Raw genomic sequence first — 19,770 nt, 5'->3', positions numbered from 1 at the left:
GAAGATCACCGTGTGTTCAAACGGTGACGTCCAAGTCTTGAGGACGGTCAAAAATGGGGTGTCTACACAACCATGAACAATGACTAAAAGATTAGCAATTGATAGATGGCCAACACTGATACAATCACATAAATCACATATTTATGTCATACGACTTATGAGTCCAAGTTCCTTTCATTTTCCCTTTTTCAACGGATAGGCATATAAGCACTACCCACATTCTCGACAGATATGTATAACAATAATATCCACATTCTCAGATAAGCGAATAAGCTATATCCACATTCTATAACAGATATGTATAACAACAATATCCACAGATAAGCATATAAGCTATATCCACATTCTACAATAGATATGTATAATAACAATATCCACAGATAAGCATATAAGCATATAAGCTATATCCACATTTCACAAAGATAAGCATATAAGCTCTATCTTCACTTCTCTAGACAAGCATATGAGCTGTATCTACGGAGTTCATCCCCTATCTTCTCCCAACACTATCCGGTTTAGAGGTACATCCCCTATCTTCCCCTAAACCGCGGAGTACATCCCCCATCTCCTCCTCTACACATAACGTATACAAACACATGGGTTCTATATACAATCACTCAATACATATAGTTAATGTATTCTATCAACCGTCAAGTTCCATGACACACTTCATTGATTAGTTTCAGTTTGCCTAATCATCATGCATTGTCTACAACAATCACGACTATCCTCCACCGATAGCCCAAAGCAGTTATTTCTAAACAGAAAATAAATGCACAATGGATATTCAATCAACATTTCACTTCCTCATTCTTCTCAATTAATTATCCCAATTAATTAAACAATGTAATTAGGTCAATTCCCATAATTAACATTTCAACCCTTAGGTCCCATTTTCATCAATAATTCAACATTCATTCCATTTCTCTATGCCAAACATGCATCTAGGTTTATTATGAGTAAAACCCCAACTTTAGTAAAATTGCACAAAAGTCCCAAACTTTCACAAAATTACCAAACCAACCCCAACGTCTCAAAATACCAAAATTTAAAGACAAAATCCATAGAGAGGAGTAGGATATCCCTACCTCGAAGTTTGAGCCAAAAAGGAGATGAAGACTCGAAGATCAACGTGTTCCAAATCCCAACTTTTTCAGATTAAAACAAAGCTCTTAACGCCCTCTATCTTTTTAACAAAGGCCCTATGCTAGATTCACACTCTAGGGAGATCAATTCTTAGAGAGAATATAAGTGTAGAGAGAGAGAGGGTCTCGGATCTAGGGTTTGATCAAAAAAAGAAAGTGAAAAAGTGATGTTTAAAACGCTACTGTCCGCTGATATAAAACACGCTCGCTCGAGCGAAGCCTTTGTCGCTCGAGCGACCAGACACAGAAAACTCTCGCTCGAGCCAAAAACTCAAAAGTGCGCTCAAGCCAAAGAATTCTCGCTCGAGCCAACAACTCAAACCCTCAGGTCTGCAACCAGAAGCACGCTCGAGCGACAGACCTCTCGCTCGAGCGAAGAACAAACTAGACCGCTCGAGCCAAGAAAAGCTCGCTCGAGCCAAGAAACGCAACTCTCAGGTCCAGAACCAGACGCCATCGCTCGCTCGAGCGAAGACACTCTGGCTCAACCCACCAGACACAAATTCGAATCTCGCTCGAGCGACAAACTCCTCGCTCGAGCGAAGGGCCAAAAATCTGGGCAGCAACACTAGGCTCCCAAACACAACCAACCTGAAACAAACCTGCCCAACACATCCTATAACTCAATATACCAGTTAAGAGGATGCAAACAAGATAATAAACAACTACCAACATCCACGGACACATGTCCGGATCACTGTTCAACAAGGGTAAACCCGGAATCGCTATATTGTATATATGGCTCACCAACTTATCTGCTTGGATTTACAAGAACGGAACTCGAAATTGGATCTGCCAGTCCACACCAAGAGAAACCATGAACTAGAATAGAAGAGCTTGACCCACCCATGAGTAAATATTTCATAATAGCCTCACTAGACCGTACATCTTTCTTGGTATATCTAGATAATATGTATGAGCATAAATTGAAACATTCTGGAGAAACATAATTTGTATAAATAAAGCCCATCCAGGATCATGTGGCAATGACATTTTTATAATTATGAGCTACCGATGCTTCGGCTTGAAATGAAAAGACCAAAAAAAAAAGGCCACATTCTACTCTCCCTTTGGATCAGGAGATGAGAATAGAAAGACAATTATTAGAGTTTCTCACTTAGGTGAGAAAATAAAAGAAATGATTATGATTTCTCACCTTCTTGTTCGGATGGACAATGACAAAAAGAGGATACATGTGTCTTTTTATTTTATTTGTTTTGTATTTAGAGGGGTATTTTAGGTATTTTAATTTTTTATTTTAATTTTAATTTTTATAAAGAGTAACTTTTATATCTCATCAAATGTCACCATTTTTGGTGATAAACAAAAAGTTTGTTGTTATTTGTGTTTCTCATAATTACTCACCTCATTAATGTAACAACCCTCACTTCAACCTAGTCATATTTGCATACATTTATGTATGATCTTGTTTTGTTGTGTGCATTTGCAAACCTTGTCTTGTTTTGCTTGAGTGTTGCTGCATGCCTTGTTCTTGCCTGGTGTGTTGCCGAGGTCATCTTAAGCCTAGACACCTTGGAACCTTTCCGCACTTAGAACTATCTTGGAACCACTTCTGTTGGCCTCCATCTTCACCCTGGCATATTGGCCAAGATGTCATCATCTAGGTTGAGGTGTGCGTCACCTCGGCTGAGATGTGCATCATCTAGGCCGAGATGTTATTATCTGGAAGATTGTGTGTGGCCGACATCCCAGAGTTGAAAAGAAAAATTTTGTAGGAAGCTCATGGTTCCAAGTTTGCTGTTCACCCAGGGAACACCAAGATGTATCAGGATGTGAAGCAGACGTTTTGGTGGCCGAATATGAAAGGAGAAATAGCCGAGTTCGTGTCCCAGTGTCTGTATTGTCAACAAGTGAAAGCATAACATCAAAGGCCAGCAGAACTTCTTCAACCTTTGCCGATTCCTGAATGGAAATGGGAACACATCTCCATGGACTTTGTGGTTGGTTTGCCGAAGACGCAAAAGGGTATGGATTCGATTTGGGTCATCATGGATAGACTAACTAAGTCAGCGCACTTCTTGCCTGTTAAGACCACCTTCAACGCCGATAAACTTGCTTTGTTGTATACGAATGAGATTGTTAGACTTCATGGAGTGCCGATGTCAATTGTGTCGGACCGAGATCCGAAGTTTGTTTCCAGATTTTGGCAGAGCCTACAAAGAGCTTTCGGAGCTGAGTTGAGGTTTAGCATAACTTTTCATCCCCAGACCGATGGGCAAATAGAGAGGACGATTCAGACACTTGAAGCTATGCTTAGGCTATGTGTATTGGACCTCCAAGGAAGTTGGGGAGTGCATTTGCCATTGGTGGAATTTACCTACAACAACAGTTATCAAGCTAGCATTGGCATGGCGCCGTATGAAGCATTGTATGGAAGGAAGTGCAGGTCGCCGATATGTTGGACCGAGGTAGGAGACAAAGCTCTGCTTGGTCCCAAGTTAATTCAAGTAACAACCGAGAAGATTAAGCTCGTTTAGCAAAGAATCAAAACCGCACAGAGTCGACAGAAGAGTTATGCCGATCAGAGAAGAAGAGAGTTAGAATTTGAAGTTGGGGACCATGTATTCCTGAAGATTTCGCCGATGAAAGGAGTTACAAGATTCGGGAAGAAGGGTAAGTTAGCACCCCGTTACATCGGGCCTTTTGAAGTTCTTGAGAAGGTTAACCTCACTGCCTACAGACTTGCCTTGCCACCAGAATTGAGCCAAGTCCATAATGTGTTTCATATTTCGATGTTGAGGAAGTATATTCGAGATCCACTGCATGTGATCGACTATTTCGGGATTGTAGTTAATGTGGATTTAAGCTACGAAGAGAAGCCGATACGAATTATCGATAGGCAGGTGAAACAGTTGAGAAGTAAGTCGATACCAATGGTGAAAGTTGACTGGAAGAAGCATTACGGTGAGGATGCTACTTGGGAAATGGAAGAGGAAATGAAAGTCCGACATCCAGAATTATTTTTGGAACAAGGTAACTCAAGTTTGGGGACCAAACTTCTTTAAGGGGGGTAGGATGTAACAACCCTCACTTCAACTTAGTCATACTTGCATACATTTATGTACGATCTTGTTTTGTTGTGTGCATTTGCAAACCTTGTCTTGTTTTGCTTGAGTGTTGCTGCATGCTTTGTTCTTGCCTGGTGTGTTGTCGAGGTCATCTTAAGCCTAGACACCTTGGAACCTTTCTGCACTTAGAACTATCTTGGAACCACTTTTGTTGGCCTCCATCTTCACCCTGGCATATTGGCCGAGATGTCATCATCTAGGCTAAGGTGTGCGTCACCTAGGATGAGATGTGCATCATCTAGGCCGAGATGTTATTATCTGGGCGTTCTAGATCCTTGATCCTTGCACTTAGTGATTTTGTTCCTGGAATGGTATGACCTAGGCCGAGGTGTGGCACACCTAGGCCAAGGTGTGGCACAGCTTAGTCAAGTGTTGTCCTTCCAAGCCGATTTTGTTGTTACCCTACTTGCCGAAGCTTTACCTTAGCCGAGATCATCACTTGCCGGAGTGCTCTTGCTGTCTAGCTTTTTGAACACACTTTGTCATGGTCTTGTCTTGTCAGTCAGTCACCTTTTTGAGTAGAGCCAGTCAGCCGATGCCACATGTTCCAGCAGAGGATTAAGTCAGTGACTGTCGAGAAAACATATCATTGTTGTATCAAATCTTGTCTTTTAGAGAGATAGAGACTCTAGGAAGGAGAAGGAGAAGTTTTGAGTGAGAGAGTAGACTTCCAAGCTTGATCGTTGGAGTTTGAACCGTTAGATTCAAGTTTTGAGGTTGGAATCTTAATCTACTCTTATTGTTCTTATTGTTCATTTAGCTGCATTGTATGTTCGAACCTGTTCTGCACGCCTTGCATTGATTTAAAGTCAGTTTTAGTAAGAGAAAATAGTGTTCTTGTGTTCTTGGAGAAAAGTCTTGTTTTGATCTGAAAGTTTACATCAAGAACCATGTTTTTGTGTTTGTTCTCACAAGATCTTTGAGTATGGGTACCCAGGTCCATGTTTTCGAACTCATAGCACGAAATCTCAGACTTTGTAGTAACAAGTTATGATTTTAGCATGCATGTTCTTCATCTCCTCCATCTTCATGTTCTTCATGTTCTTTAAAGGGAGACCCAGATTTTCCCGACTTCGCTTTTGAATGTGGCCGTCGGGGCCACACCTCGGCGAGAAGGTGTGGGACCTCGGCCAAGACCTGGTTGATGCCCAGCATAATTTTTTTCCCGAGATGAAAAACAGTGTTTTGTTTTGATTTAACTTGGTTTTGATGAACGCCGAGATCATTCGGTTGCATGTGAACCTTGTTTGAAAGTACGTTCAATAGACTTTGCCATGTGTTTGTAGGACTCGGACTTGTGCCTTGACCCCGACGTCTGAAGAACTATGTGAATGGTATTTTTAATAAAGCTATGTTATTAATGATTTGATGAGCTTTGTTTTGAAAAGTATTTGTTAAGCATGAATGATTGTCCCTATTTTGTATATCAAGTATTATCTTGTTTTGATGACATTTTCGGAAAGTCCTTAGTGCCAGGGGACTATAATGCAACTGCACATCTTGTTTCGAAAGTCCTTAGTGCCAGGGGACTATAATGCAACTGCACCATTGTTTGAGATATCTCCCTTGCTTTGTCTTCTTTTGCCACTGACGGTTTACCGCGTGGGTTTGTTTGTCCGGAATGTCATCATTTGAAATATATTGATGCTAGTAAGCACCCCTTGAAGCTTTGAAGATTTGCTAGATGGACGAGATCTATCCCTTGTTATATATAGTTTGATGTGTATTGTTTTGAAAAGACTTCGGCTATTATTCATGCAAATCCTTTATTATTTATATCATTCACTGAGTATCCAAGCTCATCCTCTCTATATATATGTAGGTGATGAGCAAGAAGGCGGTGACGCCTAGATGTGATTCGCGAGCTTGTTTTGGATTTTTGTTATGTCGGCTTGACTTCTATTCACGTCGGCAGTCTTTAAAATTATGCTTCTCGACTTGTAATACTTGTATTTTGCACACGTCGGCTTGAGAAGCCTTTTGATCAAGATGTAACAAGTACTTCACTTCATTTGTACTAAGCTGAATCCATGTGAGGATGTTTGCCATTTCATTTGACTTACGCACAGCTCTTATGGACTAATCTGATTTGTATGTATTGCTTTCGTACTTGTGAGCCCCATATATTTATACTTTGTTGTGTGTGGATTTTGAAAATTGGCCTTCGGTAATCTCGGATTACTGGCCATCACGGCACCATCCTACTAGGGGCGGTTTGGGGTCGTGACAATTAATCATCCAAATAAAGTGATAAGAAACCCCATTCTCTCGATCCAAAAGGAATAAAAAAATAATTAACAAAAAATAACAAATTAAATATTAAAAGAGAAAGAAGGGGTGAAATCAGTTAGGTCCAAGTGCTACTGTCTAGTTGGATTTTTCAATAGACAATGAAAACAATTGCTACAACCTTACCTAAAACAAAACAAATATTAACAATTGTATCAAAGCATGAATAACATCTAGAAACAATGATACGTTGATTTTGCTTAATATGATCATGTGGACATCCAGCCAGTTGTCCGGTGGTGTTGTACGACCTGTAGCTCCAACGACTATGAACAGTAAATTGATGAAAGACATAGTCATCCTCAATTTGATGAAAACTTTAACATATTTTGAATTTGATACTAATTTGGTGAAAGCGTTGGAGCAACAAAAAACTCCTCTTTTCATCAAATTTAAATTTGATGAAACAAAAGGTGTAGCGCTGGAGATGGTCTAAGACGTGCAAAAATTGGGAAATTCTATTATACTTTTACTTATGTAATTTTTTTTAATTATGACATTATTTTAATTATGACTCATAATTTTTTTAATTATGCCTCATGTTATGTTTATTATAATTTTTTTTAGTTATAACTTAAAATATATTATAGCGATCCCGGGTTTTACCCTTGTTGAACAGTGATCCGGACATGTGTCCGTGGATGTTAGTTGTGGTTTATTATCTTGTTTGCATCCTCTTTACTTCATATTTGAGTTGTGGGATGTGTTGGGCAGGTTTGTTACAGGTTGGTTGAGTTTAGAAACCAAAACTAGCTGCCCAGATTTTGGCCTGTCCGCTCGAGCGGGGGTTCTGGCGCTCGAGCGGAGAATACACCAATCCAGTATTTCCTGTGTAGTGTTGGAAGCTCGAGCGTGGGATTGACCGCTCGAGCGGGAGTGTTGTGTGTGACGCTCGAGCGGGGGAGTTGGCGCTCGAGCGGAGACCTGATTCTGTAAAAGTGCTGGGAGTGTGTATCCGGCGCTCGAGCTGGAGTTTGGTCGCTCGAGCGTGAGTCTGTGAGTGACGCTCGAGCGGGGGTTTGGACGCTCGAGCGGAGAGACTTTTATATAAATCCGAGATCCGACTTTTGGATCACTTTTTCAAGATCTTTTCTCTCTCTTACTTTTCCAAAAAGCCATTTTCAGAGCTTCTCACTCTAAACCGGCCCTTCTCTCTTAGATTTGATCTAGTAGGGGTTGTTTGCTCGCCTTTGGTCTTCACGAAAGTTGTGTTGATCGTCGAGGGCTTCCTTTTAATCTGAAAATTTCGAGATTTGGAGCGTTTTGGTTTTGGTCTTCATCTCCTTTGGGGCTCCGAATTTGAGGTAGGGATATCCTACTCCTCTCTATGGATTTTGTCTTTAAATTTTGGTATTTTGAGATGTTGGGGTTGGTTTGGTAATTTGGTAAAAGTTTGGGGCTTTTGTGCAATTTTACAAAAGTTGGGTTTTATTCATAATAAACCTAGATGCATGTTTGGCATAGAGAAATGGAATGAATGTTAAATCATTGATGAAAATGGGACCTAAGGGTTGAAATGTTAATTATGGGAATTGACCTAATTACATTGTTTAATTAATTGGGATAATTAATTGTGAGGAATGAGGAAATGAAATGTTGATTGAATATCCATTGTGCATTTATTTTCTGTTTAGAAATAACTGCTTTGGGCTATCGGTGGAGGATAGTCGTGATTGTTGTAGACAATGCATGATGAATAGGCAAACTGAAACTAATCAATGGAATGTGTCATGGAACTTGACGGTTGATAGAATACATTAACTGTATGTATTGGGTGATTGTATATAGAACCATTGTGTTTGTATACGTTATGTGTAGAGGAGGAGATAGGGGATGTACTCCGTGGTTTAGGGGAAGATAGGGGATGTACCTCTAAACCGGATAGCGTTGGGAGAAGATAGGGGATGAACTCCGTAGATACAGCTCATATGCTTGTCTAGAGAAGTGAAGATAGAGCTCATATGCTTATCTTTGTGAAGTGTGGATATAGCTTATATGCTTATCTGTGGATATTGTTGTTATACATATCTGTTGTAGAATGTGGATATAGCTTATATGCTTATCTGTGGATATTGTTGTTATACATATCTGTTGTAGAATGTGGATATAGCTTATATGCTTATCTGAATGTGGGATATAGTTTTTATACATATCTGTGGAAATGATGATAGAGCTAGCATGCTTATCTGTTGAAAAAGGGAAAATGAAAAGTGACCTGGACTCATTAGTCGGTTGACATAAATGTGTGATTTATGTGATTGTATCAGTGTTGGCCATCTATCAATTGCTAATATTTTAGTCATTGTTCATGGTTGGTTTAGTGTATTTCTACTGGGCTGTGGCTCACCCTATATGGGAATATCATTTTCAGGTGCAGGTAGCATGCCACCTCCAAGGACATAGCTTGGGAGGCTTGAGGCGGACATAATGTTGTCGTTTTACTTTTTGATGTATTACATGTAAATACAAGCCAAGGGCTTAACGTGTATGAGTTAGTACTCTTTTGATGTAACCAAGTGTTAACTTGGAAAGCTGTAAGCCCGTAGGGCATTTTGCTTTTGTTGTTAACATGTAATACTTTTGTAATGAAACACTGATGAATAGAAGAATGTGGTTATTTCATATGTTAATGAATGTTTTATTTGATGGGTTTATTGTTATTATTTTGAGGGCGTTACAACTTGGTATCAGAGCGTACCGGGTTTGAATACTTTGGGTACGTGGGAAGTGATTAGGATCACAATGGGTTTGTCTCGCTTGATAGAGACTTTGATGTAGTATCATATGCTATGTGCTTACTTGATAACATGCTTATGTGACTATGTGGGTATGGGATTTAATTTCTAGGATGTTGATTGGATCCTTGGGTTTCTGGGAGTCTTGTTGGAAAAGCACTTGATCAATGCTATTTCTAACCGGAACTCTAGTAACGCCTCGGGACTATCATTATCCGGAAATGAAATTCGTAAGTATTTATGTGTTTATGTGCTTATGTGGAGTGAATTACAGTTGTCCATGCATTAGGACGTGAGTGTTTAGTTTCGGCACATTTGTGAATGTGCTAATGTTCTGTGTTACCTTTATTAGGATGTCAGGACGAGGAAGAGGTGCTAGGCGTGGTAGACCTGCGAGGCAGGAAGCACCGTTACAGGGTGGGATTCCGACAGTGCAGGAGGGAGTTGGCCAGGCCAATGTGGCCGAGCCAGTGGGTCAGCAGGCTATGGGTGCCTTGGCCAGAGAGATAGCAGGAGCTTTGGGTATTCTTAGAGCTGGGAATCAGGCCGCTGAGGCAGGGCCTTCTTTCTTGAAGAGGGAGTTCTTCTGGTCTAATCTGGATGAGTTTATTGGGGATCCGAAAGAGCCACTGAAGGCTGATGAGTGGCTAGAGCAAATGAGTAAGACGTTCGAGATGCTTGGCATTGAGGACGGAGCACTGAAAGTGACCTTGGCATCCTTCCAGCTGAAGGGAGATGCGGGTCAATGGTGGAAGTATGAGAAGGCTCGTGTTGGGGGTACTTGGGAGGCGTTTGTAAATGCTTTTCAGGAGAGGTTTTTGTCTGCAGCAGCTAGGGAGAAGCTGAGGGATCAGTTTAGCCGGCTTAATCAGCAGGGCTTGTCAGTGGCCGAGTTTGAGGCTACATTTACTAGTTTGTCCAGGTTTGCACCTGAACTGGTGGCGTCTGAGGAATGCCGTTGCTATGAGTTTGAGCAGAAGTTGAGGCGGGGCCTCAAGTTGAGGGTTGGTGGGTCTTACATTCGAGAGTATAGACACCTGGTAGATGCAGCTGCTCATATGGAGATTATGATGCAGGAGGAGGATGAGGGACAGAGAGGCTCCAAGAGGAGCCAAGATAGTCAGAGTGATGGCAGGAGGCAGAGGGGTTCTAACCCTCAGCAGTTGCAGGGTGGTGTTGCTAGATCGACCTTCCCAGTGCCGAGTGCAGGCTCCGGGAGAGGTGGTCAGGGGGAATTCACCTGTTACAAATGTGGCCAGCCAGGTCACAAGGTTTCTGTTTGCCCGCAGAAGGATGGGGGTCAGAGAGCTGCTTCTTCTTCAGCTAGACCGCAGAGTCAGAGTTCGGGTAGGGGGCAGCCCTTGACTTGTTATCAGTGTGGACAGCCTGGGCACCTGAAGAGGTTTTGCCTGCAGCTGAGTGCCACTTCGGGAGCGTCTGGTTCTAGGCAGACGCAGGGTTTTCAGCCAGCTCAGTCTGTGCAGGCCTCGAGGGCCAATCCAGGAGCTTCGTCATCCCAGTCTGTGCAGCAGTCTTTTGCTCCGAGAGGTGAGCAGGTAGACCAGGGGCCTACGGGGCGCGTGTATGCTGTTACCGCGCCGGATTTAGTACCAGCTCCATCGGTAGTGAGAGGTACTTTTCTGTTTTGCAACTCGGTTGCTAATGTGTTGATAGACACGGGTGCATCTCATTCTTTTGTATCTGCTGCATTTGCATCTGTTTTGGAATTGGAATTAGCACTGTTGGCATCTCCTATTTGTGTGGTATCGCCTTTGGGTGGTGAGTTGATCCTGAAACAGGGTGTGAGAGGATGTGATATAGAAGTCGCCGATTATAGACTTGCTTTTCCGTTTGTTGTCATGCCCATGAAGGGTTTTGATGTTATTTTGGGTATGGACTGGTTATCGTCATACCGGGCTGTTATTGATTGCTACCGCCAGAGGGTTACATTATGTACCTTGAGCGGGGAGTGGTTCCATTTCTTGGGAGACCGGGTTGGTAGTGTTTTGCCACCGGGGTATGATTCGCGAGGGCGAAGTGAGCTTAGTGGTCTACTTGCTAGCCTTGAGAGTAGTGAGTATGTTGAGACACAAATTGTGTTGCCAAGGGTGGTTTGTGAGTATTCGGATGTCTTTCCCGAAGATCTTGTTAGTTTGCCACCTCACCGAGAGATAGAGTTCTCTATTGATTTAGTGCCCGGCACGGCGCCGATTTCTATGGCACCTTACCGTTTTGCTCCAGCAGAGTTGGTTGAGTTGAAAGTTCAGCTCCAAGAATTGCTAGATAAGGGTTTTGTTCGCCCTAGTGTTTCGCCGTGGGGAGCACCGGCCCTCTTTGTTAAAAAGAAAGATGGGGCCTTGAGATTGTGTATTGACTACCGGAAGTTGAATCGGGCTACGGTTAAGAATAAGTACCCTATGCCCCGTATAGATGATTTGTTTGACCAGTTGAAGGGTTCCCGTTGTTTCTCTAAGATAGATTTGAGATCGGGTTACCACCAGTTGAGGGTCAGGGAAGAGGATATTCCGAAGACGGCATTCCGTACGCGGTATGGCCATTATGAGTTTCTGGTGATGCCATTTGGGCTTACCAATGCACCGGCAGTCTTTATGGACTTGATGAACTGGATTTTCCGGGAGTTCTTAGACCGATTTGTGGTGGTCTTCGTGGACGACATTCTTATCTATTCGCCTTCTGAGGAGGAGCACGAGGAACACTTGAGAGTGGTGCTTGAGTTACTTAGAGCCCATAGGCTGTATGCCAAGTTTGGGAAGTGTGAGTTCTGGCTGAGGGAAGTCAAATTCTTAGGCCACGTGGTATCCGGGGAAGGGGTGTCTGTTGATACATCCAAGGTTGAGGCAGTGCAAGATTGGGCACAGCCTAAGAGTGTGTTCGAGATCCGCAGTTTTCTGGGATTAGCTGGGTATTACCGTCGGTTTGTGAAAGATTTCTCCAGGTTAGCGTCACCGTTGACAAGACTGACTCGGAAGGGAGTCAAGTTTGTGTGGAATGAGACTTGTGAAAAGTCGTTCCAAGAGTTGAAAGTTAGATTGACCACCGCTCCGGTGTTGATTATTCCGGAGAGAGGGTTGAGTTATGCGGTTTATTGTGATGCCTCACGAGAGGGTTTGGGTTGTGTGTTGATGCAAGAGGGGAAAGTGGTAGCCTATGGCTCACGTCAGTTGAAAATACACGAGAAGAATTACCCCACACATGACCTAGAGTTAGCAGCAGTGATCTTTGCCTTGAAAATCTGGAGGCACTACCTTTATGGTGAGAAGTTCGAGGTGTTCTCGGACCACAAGAGTTTGAAGTATCTGTTTACGCAGAAAGACTTGAATTTGAGGCAGAGGAGGTGGATGGAGTTCATCGAGGATTATGATTTTGAGTTGTATTATCATCCGGGAAAGGCCAATGTTGTGGCCGACGCCCTTAGTAGGAAGACCATTAGTGATGTAGCTAGTATAGCCATCCGGGAATGGGAGATGTTGGGAGCACTTGGTGAGTTTGATTTGCTACTGGGTGAATCTGTTGAGGCTGCGGCCTTGTTTTCTGTTGTTGCACAGCCTACACTTGTGATTAGAGTGTTAGAGGCACAGAGAGGTGACCTTGAGGTAGAATCCCTCCGAGAGAAGATCTCCAGTGGGAAAGTTGAGAAGGGTTTGACGGTGTATCCCGACCAGAGTGTGAGATACCGAGACCGTTTGTTTGTACCGGAGTCTTGCCGAGAGGAAGTACTCCGGGAGTTTCACCATTCGCGCCTTGCGGTGCATCCGGGAGGTACTAAGATGTATCAGGATTTGGGTCGCCAGTTTTGGTGGCGGGGTATGAAGAGAGATGTGGCGGTTTTCGTATCGAAGTGCCTTACTTGCCAGCAAGTGAAGGCCAAGCATCAGAGGCCAGCGGGTTTGTTGCAACCCTTGCCTATTGCCGAGTGGAAGTGGGAGCATATCACTATAGACTTCGTTGTAGGTCTTCCGAGGACTCAGCGGGGTAGTGATGCTATTTGGGTGGTTGTAGACCGGTTGACTAAGTCGGCGCACTTTATTCCTTTGCGCGTGAGAGATTCGGTAGATCATCTTGCCGACTTGTATATTCGGGACGTAGTGAGATTACACGGGGTCCCAGTGACGATCGTCTCAGATAGAGATCCTCGTTTTACTGCTAGGTTGTGGCAGAGTTTGCAGAGTGCCTTGGGCACTAAGTTGACCTTTAGTACGGCTTATCATCCTCAGACTGACGGGCAGTCCGAGCGTACTATCCAGATCCTCGAGGATATGCTTCGGGGTTGTGTCCTGGACTTCAGTGGGACGTGGGAGAGGCACTTGCCCTTGGTAGAATTTGCCTACAACAACAGTTTTCAGTCTAGCATCGGTATGGCACCGTTTGAGGCCTTGTATGGCCGACCGTGTAGGTCTCCAGTTTGTTGGGCCGAGGTGGGTGACGCACCTTTGTTGGGTCCGGAGTTGGTTAGGGAGATGACGGAGAAAGTTGAGCTTATCCGTAGGAGGCTTGTTACAGCCCAGAGCCGACAAAAGAGTTATGCCGACCGTAGGAGAAGGCCTTTGGCGTTTGAGGTAGGTGATCACGTCTTTCTGAAGATATCGCCTAGGCGAGGCCTGATGAGGTTTGGGAAGAGTGGGAAGTTATCCCCTCGGTTTATTGGTCCTTTTGAGATCCTTGAGAGGATTGGTGAGGTTGCTTATCGGTTAGCCTTACCGCCGCAGTTGTCCGGAGTGCATGACGTGTTTCATGTGAGTATGCTTCGGAAGTATGAGCCAGATCCATCACATGTGTTGGATTGGACCGATTTAGAGGTAGATGAGGATGCCTCGTATGAGGAGAGACCGGTTCGGGTCTTGGATAGGCGGGATCAGGTCCTGCGTGGCAAGACCATTCCTTTAGTGAAAGTCTTGTGGAAACATCACGGAGTGGAGGAGGCCACTTGGGAACGTGAGTTGGAAGTCCGCGAGAAGTATCCGGACTTGTTTGTTGTCATATAATCCTTGTATTTACATTTCGGACTAATGGTTGAACTTAAGAGCTTTTGTATATGTCTTAAGTTGTGAAACATTGAAAGTGTTTTGGTTTATTGGAAGTATGTTTTGGGAACTTGCCTCATATGGAAGTTGAATGTGACATTATATATGTTGATATATTGTTGAAATTGGAAAGATAATGCGTAATGTTAATGCATGTTGAAAGTACATATGTTGTTTACATATTGTGAAATGCCTCTTGTTAAAGGGAGGGGATGACCGGTAATGGGTTGAATTGTTGAATGTTAAAAATGTAACATTTTTTAAAAAAAAAAAACTTGTTTTTGAGAAACTTGTGCTTAATTTCGGGGACGAAATTCTTTAAGGGGGGGAGGTTATAGCGATCCCGGGTTTTACCCTTGTTGAACAGTGATCCGGACATGTGTCCGTGGATGTTAGTTGTGGTTTATTATCTTGTTTGCATCCTCTTTACTTCATATTTGAGTTGTGGGATGTGTTGGGCAGGTTTGTTACAGGTTGGTTGAGTTTAGAAACCAAAACTAGCTGCCCAGATTTTGGCCTGTCTGCTCGAGCGGGGGTTCTGGCGCTCGAGCGGAGAATACACCAATCCAGTATTTCCTGTGTAGTGTTGGAAGCTCGAGCGTGGGATTGACCGCTCGAGCGGGAGTGTTGTGTGTGACGCTCGAGCGGGGGAGTTGGCGCTCGAGCGGAGACCTGATTCTGTAAAAGTGCTGGGAGTGTGTATCCGGCGCTCGAGCTGGAGTTTGGTCGCTCGAGCGTGAGTCTGTGAGTGACGCTCGAGCGGGGGTTTGGACGCTCGAGCGGAGAGACTTTTATATAAATCCGAGATCCGACTTTTGGATCACTTTTTCAAGATCTTTTCTCTCTCTTACTTTTCCAAAAAGCCATTTTCAGAGCTTCTCACTCTAAACCAGCCCTTCTCTCTTAGATTTGATCTAGTAGGGGTTGTTTGCTCGCCTTTGGTCTTCACGAAAGTTGTGTTGATCGTCGAGGGCTTCCTTTTAATCTGAAAATTTCGAGATTTGGAGCGTTTTGGTTTTGGTCTTCATCTCCTTTGGGGCTCCGAATTTGAGGTAGGGATATCCTACTCCTCTCTATGGATTTTGTCTTTAAATTTTGGTATTTTGAGATGTTGGGGTTGGTTTGGTAATTTGGTAAAAGTTTGGGGCTTTTGTGCAATTTTACAAAAGTTGGGTTTTATTCATAATAAACCTAGATGCATGTTTGGCATAGAGAAATGGAATGAATGTTAAATCATTGATGAAAATGGGACCTAAGGGTTGAAATGTTAATTATGGGAATTGACCTAATTACATTGTTTAATTAATTGGGATAATTAATTGTGAGGAATGAGGAAATGAAATGTTGATTGAATATCCATTGTGCATTTATTTTCTGTTTAGAAATAACTGCTTTGGGCTATCGGTGGAGGATAGTCGTGATTGTTGTAGACAATGCATGATGAATAGGCAAACTGAAACTAATCAATGGAATGTGTCATGGAACTTGACGGTTGATAGAATACATTAACTGTATGTATTGGGTGATTGTATATAGAACCATTGTGTTTGTATACGTTATGTGTAGAAGAGGAGATAGGGGATGTACTCCACGGTTTAGGGGAAGATAGGGGATGTACCTCTAAACCGGATAGCGTTGGGAGAAGATAGGGGATGAACTCCGTAGATACAGCTCATATGCTTGTCTAGAGAAGTGAAGATAGAGCTCATATGCTTATCTTTGTGAAGTGTGGATATAGCTTATATGCTTATCTGTGGATATTGTTGTTATACATATCTGTTGTAGAATGTGGATATATCTTATATGCTTATCTGTGGATATTGTTGTTATACATATCTGTTGTAGAATGTGGATATAGCTTATATGCTTATCTGAATGTGGGTTATAGTTTTTATACATATCTGTGGAAATGATGATAGAGCTAGCATGCTTATTTGTTGAAAAAGGGAAAATGAAAAGTGACCTGGACTCATTAGTCGGTTGACATAAATGTGTGATTTATGTGATTGTATCAGTGTTGGCCATCTATCAATTGCTAATATTTTAGTCATTGTTCATGGTTGGTTTAGTGTATTTCTACTGGGCTGTGGCTCACCCTATATGGGAATATCATTTTCAGGTGCAGGTAGCATGCCACCTCCAAGGACATAGCTTGGGAGGCTTGAGGCGGACATAATGTTGTCGTTTTACTTTTTGATGTATTACATGTAAATACAAGCCAAGGGCTTAACGTGTATGAGTTAGTACTCTTTTGATGTAACCAAGTGTTAACTTGGAAAGCTGTAAGCCCGTAGGGCATTTTGCTTTTGTTGTTAACATGTAATACTTTTGTAATGAAACACTGATGAATAGAAGAATGTGGTTATTTCATATGTTAATGAATGTTTTATTTGATGGGTTTATTGTTATTATTTTGAGGGCGTTACATATATAAAGTCATATATATATATATATATATATTTTAATTATAAGGTGTACAAAGTGTTCCACAAAAACTAATTGAAAAGGGAAAATTTCCAGGATGAAAAATCATAAAATGTGGAAACAATGCTATCATCTAGCATAACAATACATACTAAGCATTTGGCTTTGGCCTAACCATGAGTTTGTTTATATAACTCATCATCATCAACAGCAGCTAGTTAGAATTTTGAATGTAATGTGGATTAGTCACCGTACAAAATAAGTGATTGTTGTTAAAAAAAAAAAATAGAAGAGAAACAATAAGTATCGAATTCATATAATAAATCTGAAGTTCATATATTTATGTAAATCAATTAAAATTAGGTCACCAAAACCAGTGCTTGTCGTAGTTTAATCTCTTTTACTGAACATATTCAATCAACATAAAGAAATTGTTAGCGAGTGTCATTGCAATGCATTTCCCCCCCAAATCCTTTAATCAAATTTGGTATTGCTTCAGTATTGTTGAATTTTGGCCTCTTTTAGGAAGATAGTAAAAAGTTATTTTTTGACTTTTAACTTATTTTAGGTCATATCATATTTTAAATTTTTTACACGTTTTTTTTATAAAAAAAACCAAAAAAAGTCACAAAAACTAACTTTTAACCAATTGTCCAAAATAATTTGTCCCAAAACGCACAACCAAAAAAATAAAGAATAATGAAATAAAAAAATTTCATTTAACCCATCATGAAAATACTGAAAAATAAAAATAAAAATCAGAAGCATTTTAATTTAGGAATATTTAATTTATATTGGCTAAGGTCGCTCACAACATTGGCTTTTGAGCAAAAGCTGCGAGAGAGCAAGACCACTCATTTTTGTCCTCTGGAACTTGGGAAGCTTCTTTGAAGTTCTTGTGATGGCTTCCAGATGCAACAGATTCATCAACAAAACATTAATATCATATCTCAAGTCCACCATTAAATCCAATCTTCAAACAGCTTCTGCTTCCATCGATAGATCTGCCTCTTGTTCCTCTTCAAGGTTCTCTCTCCCAACCAGACCCACTTCCCCACCACTTTCACCTCTAGCTTCTCAATTCAAATCTCTCTCTGCATATTTATCTATGCAATTGTACATAACTTTGTATTTAGAGTAAATCCTAAACCCTAATCTTCTTGATTCAATTTTATAGTTCAATTTTCTTTGATTTGGTCAAAATACAAAGAAAATTATGAGTAAATCAAAGAAAATTTGTCAAAACACAGAGAAATTTCAACCCAAAAAAATTTCAAACCATAAAAGAAAATTTCAAAACATAGAGAAAATTAGAGAAATTGAGCAAACCAAATAAATTTTAAATCAGAGAAATTTCAAAACATAGAGAACTTTGTCTGTGTTTTGAAATTTCTCTTGATTGCATCGAAATTTAATGTTGAGGGACCCCAATCACTATGAAAATATTATACGTCCTTTATCCAATAAAATCTTAATAGCGGAGACCTTAAAAAAAAATTCCCCATTAATTTATTGATTTACTTGCTCCCAAAAAATTAAATATCAACCAAATTAAGCAAAAAGGTTGTGTACGGCTTAGTGACAGTAAAATTGTTTGCTAGCACCTTTCTCTCTGCTGCTTTGCTTCTACTTACAATTAATCTCTGGGGTGTTTTATAATTACAAGTATATGATTCAAAACTAACATTTTCTTAGCAACCAAACTAGATCTAAAACTAATAAAGACCAAGAACAAAGCAATCTGGCACTGCCTGAAGAAAAGCACAGTTAATTTCCCATTCCCAAAGCCCTGAATTGACAAAAAAAAAAAAAAAAAATAAGAAGGTTATCAAAATTTTTAAAAATTTAAACCAAATGCAGGTCAAACAGCTCGAATTGGCTGAATTCTAGGATTTGAATCACAGAAATGTCTTGATCTTCAAAAAAAAATTGCATGCATATATACACGTCATCATATATATACATTGAGAGAGAGAGAGAGAGAGAGAGAGAGAGAGAGTTACTAAAATTGAAGCTCTGAGTGGGTTTTGATTTGGAGTAGAATGGTTAGAGTGAAGCTTTGAGAGTGATGTCATAAACATTAGTTAACTTGATACAATATTAGGTAAGACCTATTAAGGCTATGTTTGGCATGTGAGTTGGAGGTTATTTTAGGCACAAAAAGATGAAATAGGTTAAAAAGTTGATAGGACAAAATATCACATCCAAACCATAATCATTTTATTTTTTTCTCTTACAAAAGCCAAAAACCGACCCCAAATGAGGCTTTTTAGCCTAGGCTAAAATAATCAAAAAGTCAACCCACTTCCATAACGAAGGTAAGTGGTGGAACTCACATATGTCTTGTGTTTTAATTAGTGCATTAATTGGTACATTAATTACTATTTTTAGCATTACTTAAAAATAAGAAAAATGCTATACGTCCCAAATTTTCTACCAAATAAATGACCAAATGTCTCACATGCCATGTAAGACATTTTGTCATTTATTTGGTAGAAAATTTAGTACACCTGACATTATCCTAAAAATAAAGAAAACCATAATAAACATATCCATGTTGGCGGAGATGGCAGTTTTTGTTTTTTTTGCAATCCAAAAGAAAATAAAAATCACGATAGTAGAAAGGGGTTTGCTTAATCATGAGGTGATTACGAGCTTGGAGTACTTGTATTCTGGATGTCTCTGCAATGGAATTCTCTACAATTGTATGCATTTGTAGCAAAAGACCTAATAATTACAAAATGCATACTAAATGTAAGGAGCTGCAATATATCAAAAAACAATATAAGTACTAAAAGAATTAGAAAAATATTTTTTGTATTTGATTACCAAACCAAACCAAGCCTTAACTTCCATCAAATGGAGTCGGCTGTATGAATCCTTCTTCTCCACTCAACTCTATCCAAGGCTATTTCGTTAGTGAAATTAAGGAGATTCATATCTCTATTTACTACACTAGTCCACGTTAATTTAGGTTTACCCCTTCTCCTAACACTATCATCTATCGTTACTGTATCGTATCTCTTCACTATTGCCTTTATTGGTC

General features: G+C 40.9%; 1 protein-coding gene across 1 annotated transcript in view; it reads left to right on the top strand.

Annotated features, from left to right (window-relative positions):
- Positions 1-19,770, top strand: part of LOC114315999 (uncharacterized) — a 257,057-nt gene that overhangs the window by 38,169 nt on the left and 199,118 nt on the right. The window lies entirely within an intron of this gene.

This window comes from Camellia sinensis, chromosome 6 (assembly GCF_055761805.1).
Source record: "Camellia sinensis isolate YWXY chromosome 6, ASM5576180v1, whole genome shotgun sequence".
NCBI lineage: Eukaryota > Viridiplantae > Streptophyta > Magnoliopsida > Ericales > Theaceae > Camellia > Camellia sinensis.
This window is presented reverse-complemented; position numbering and strand designations above follow the sequence as displayed.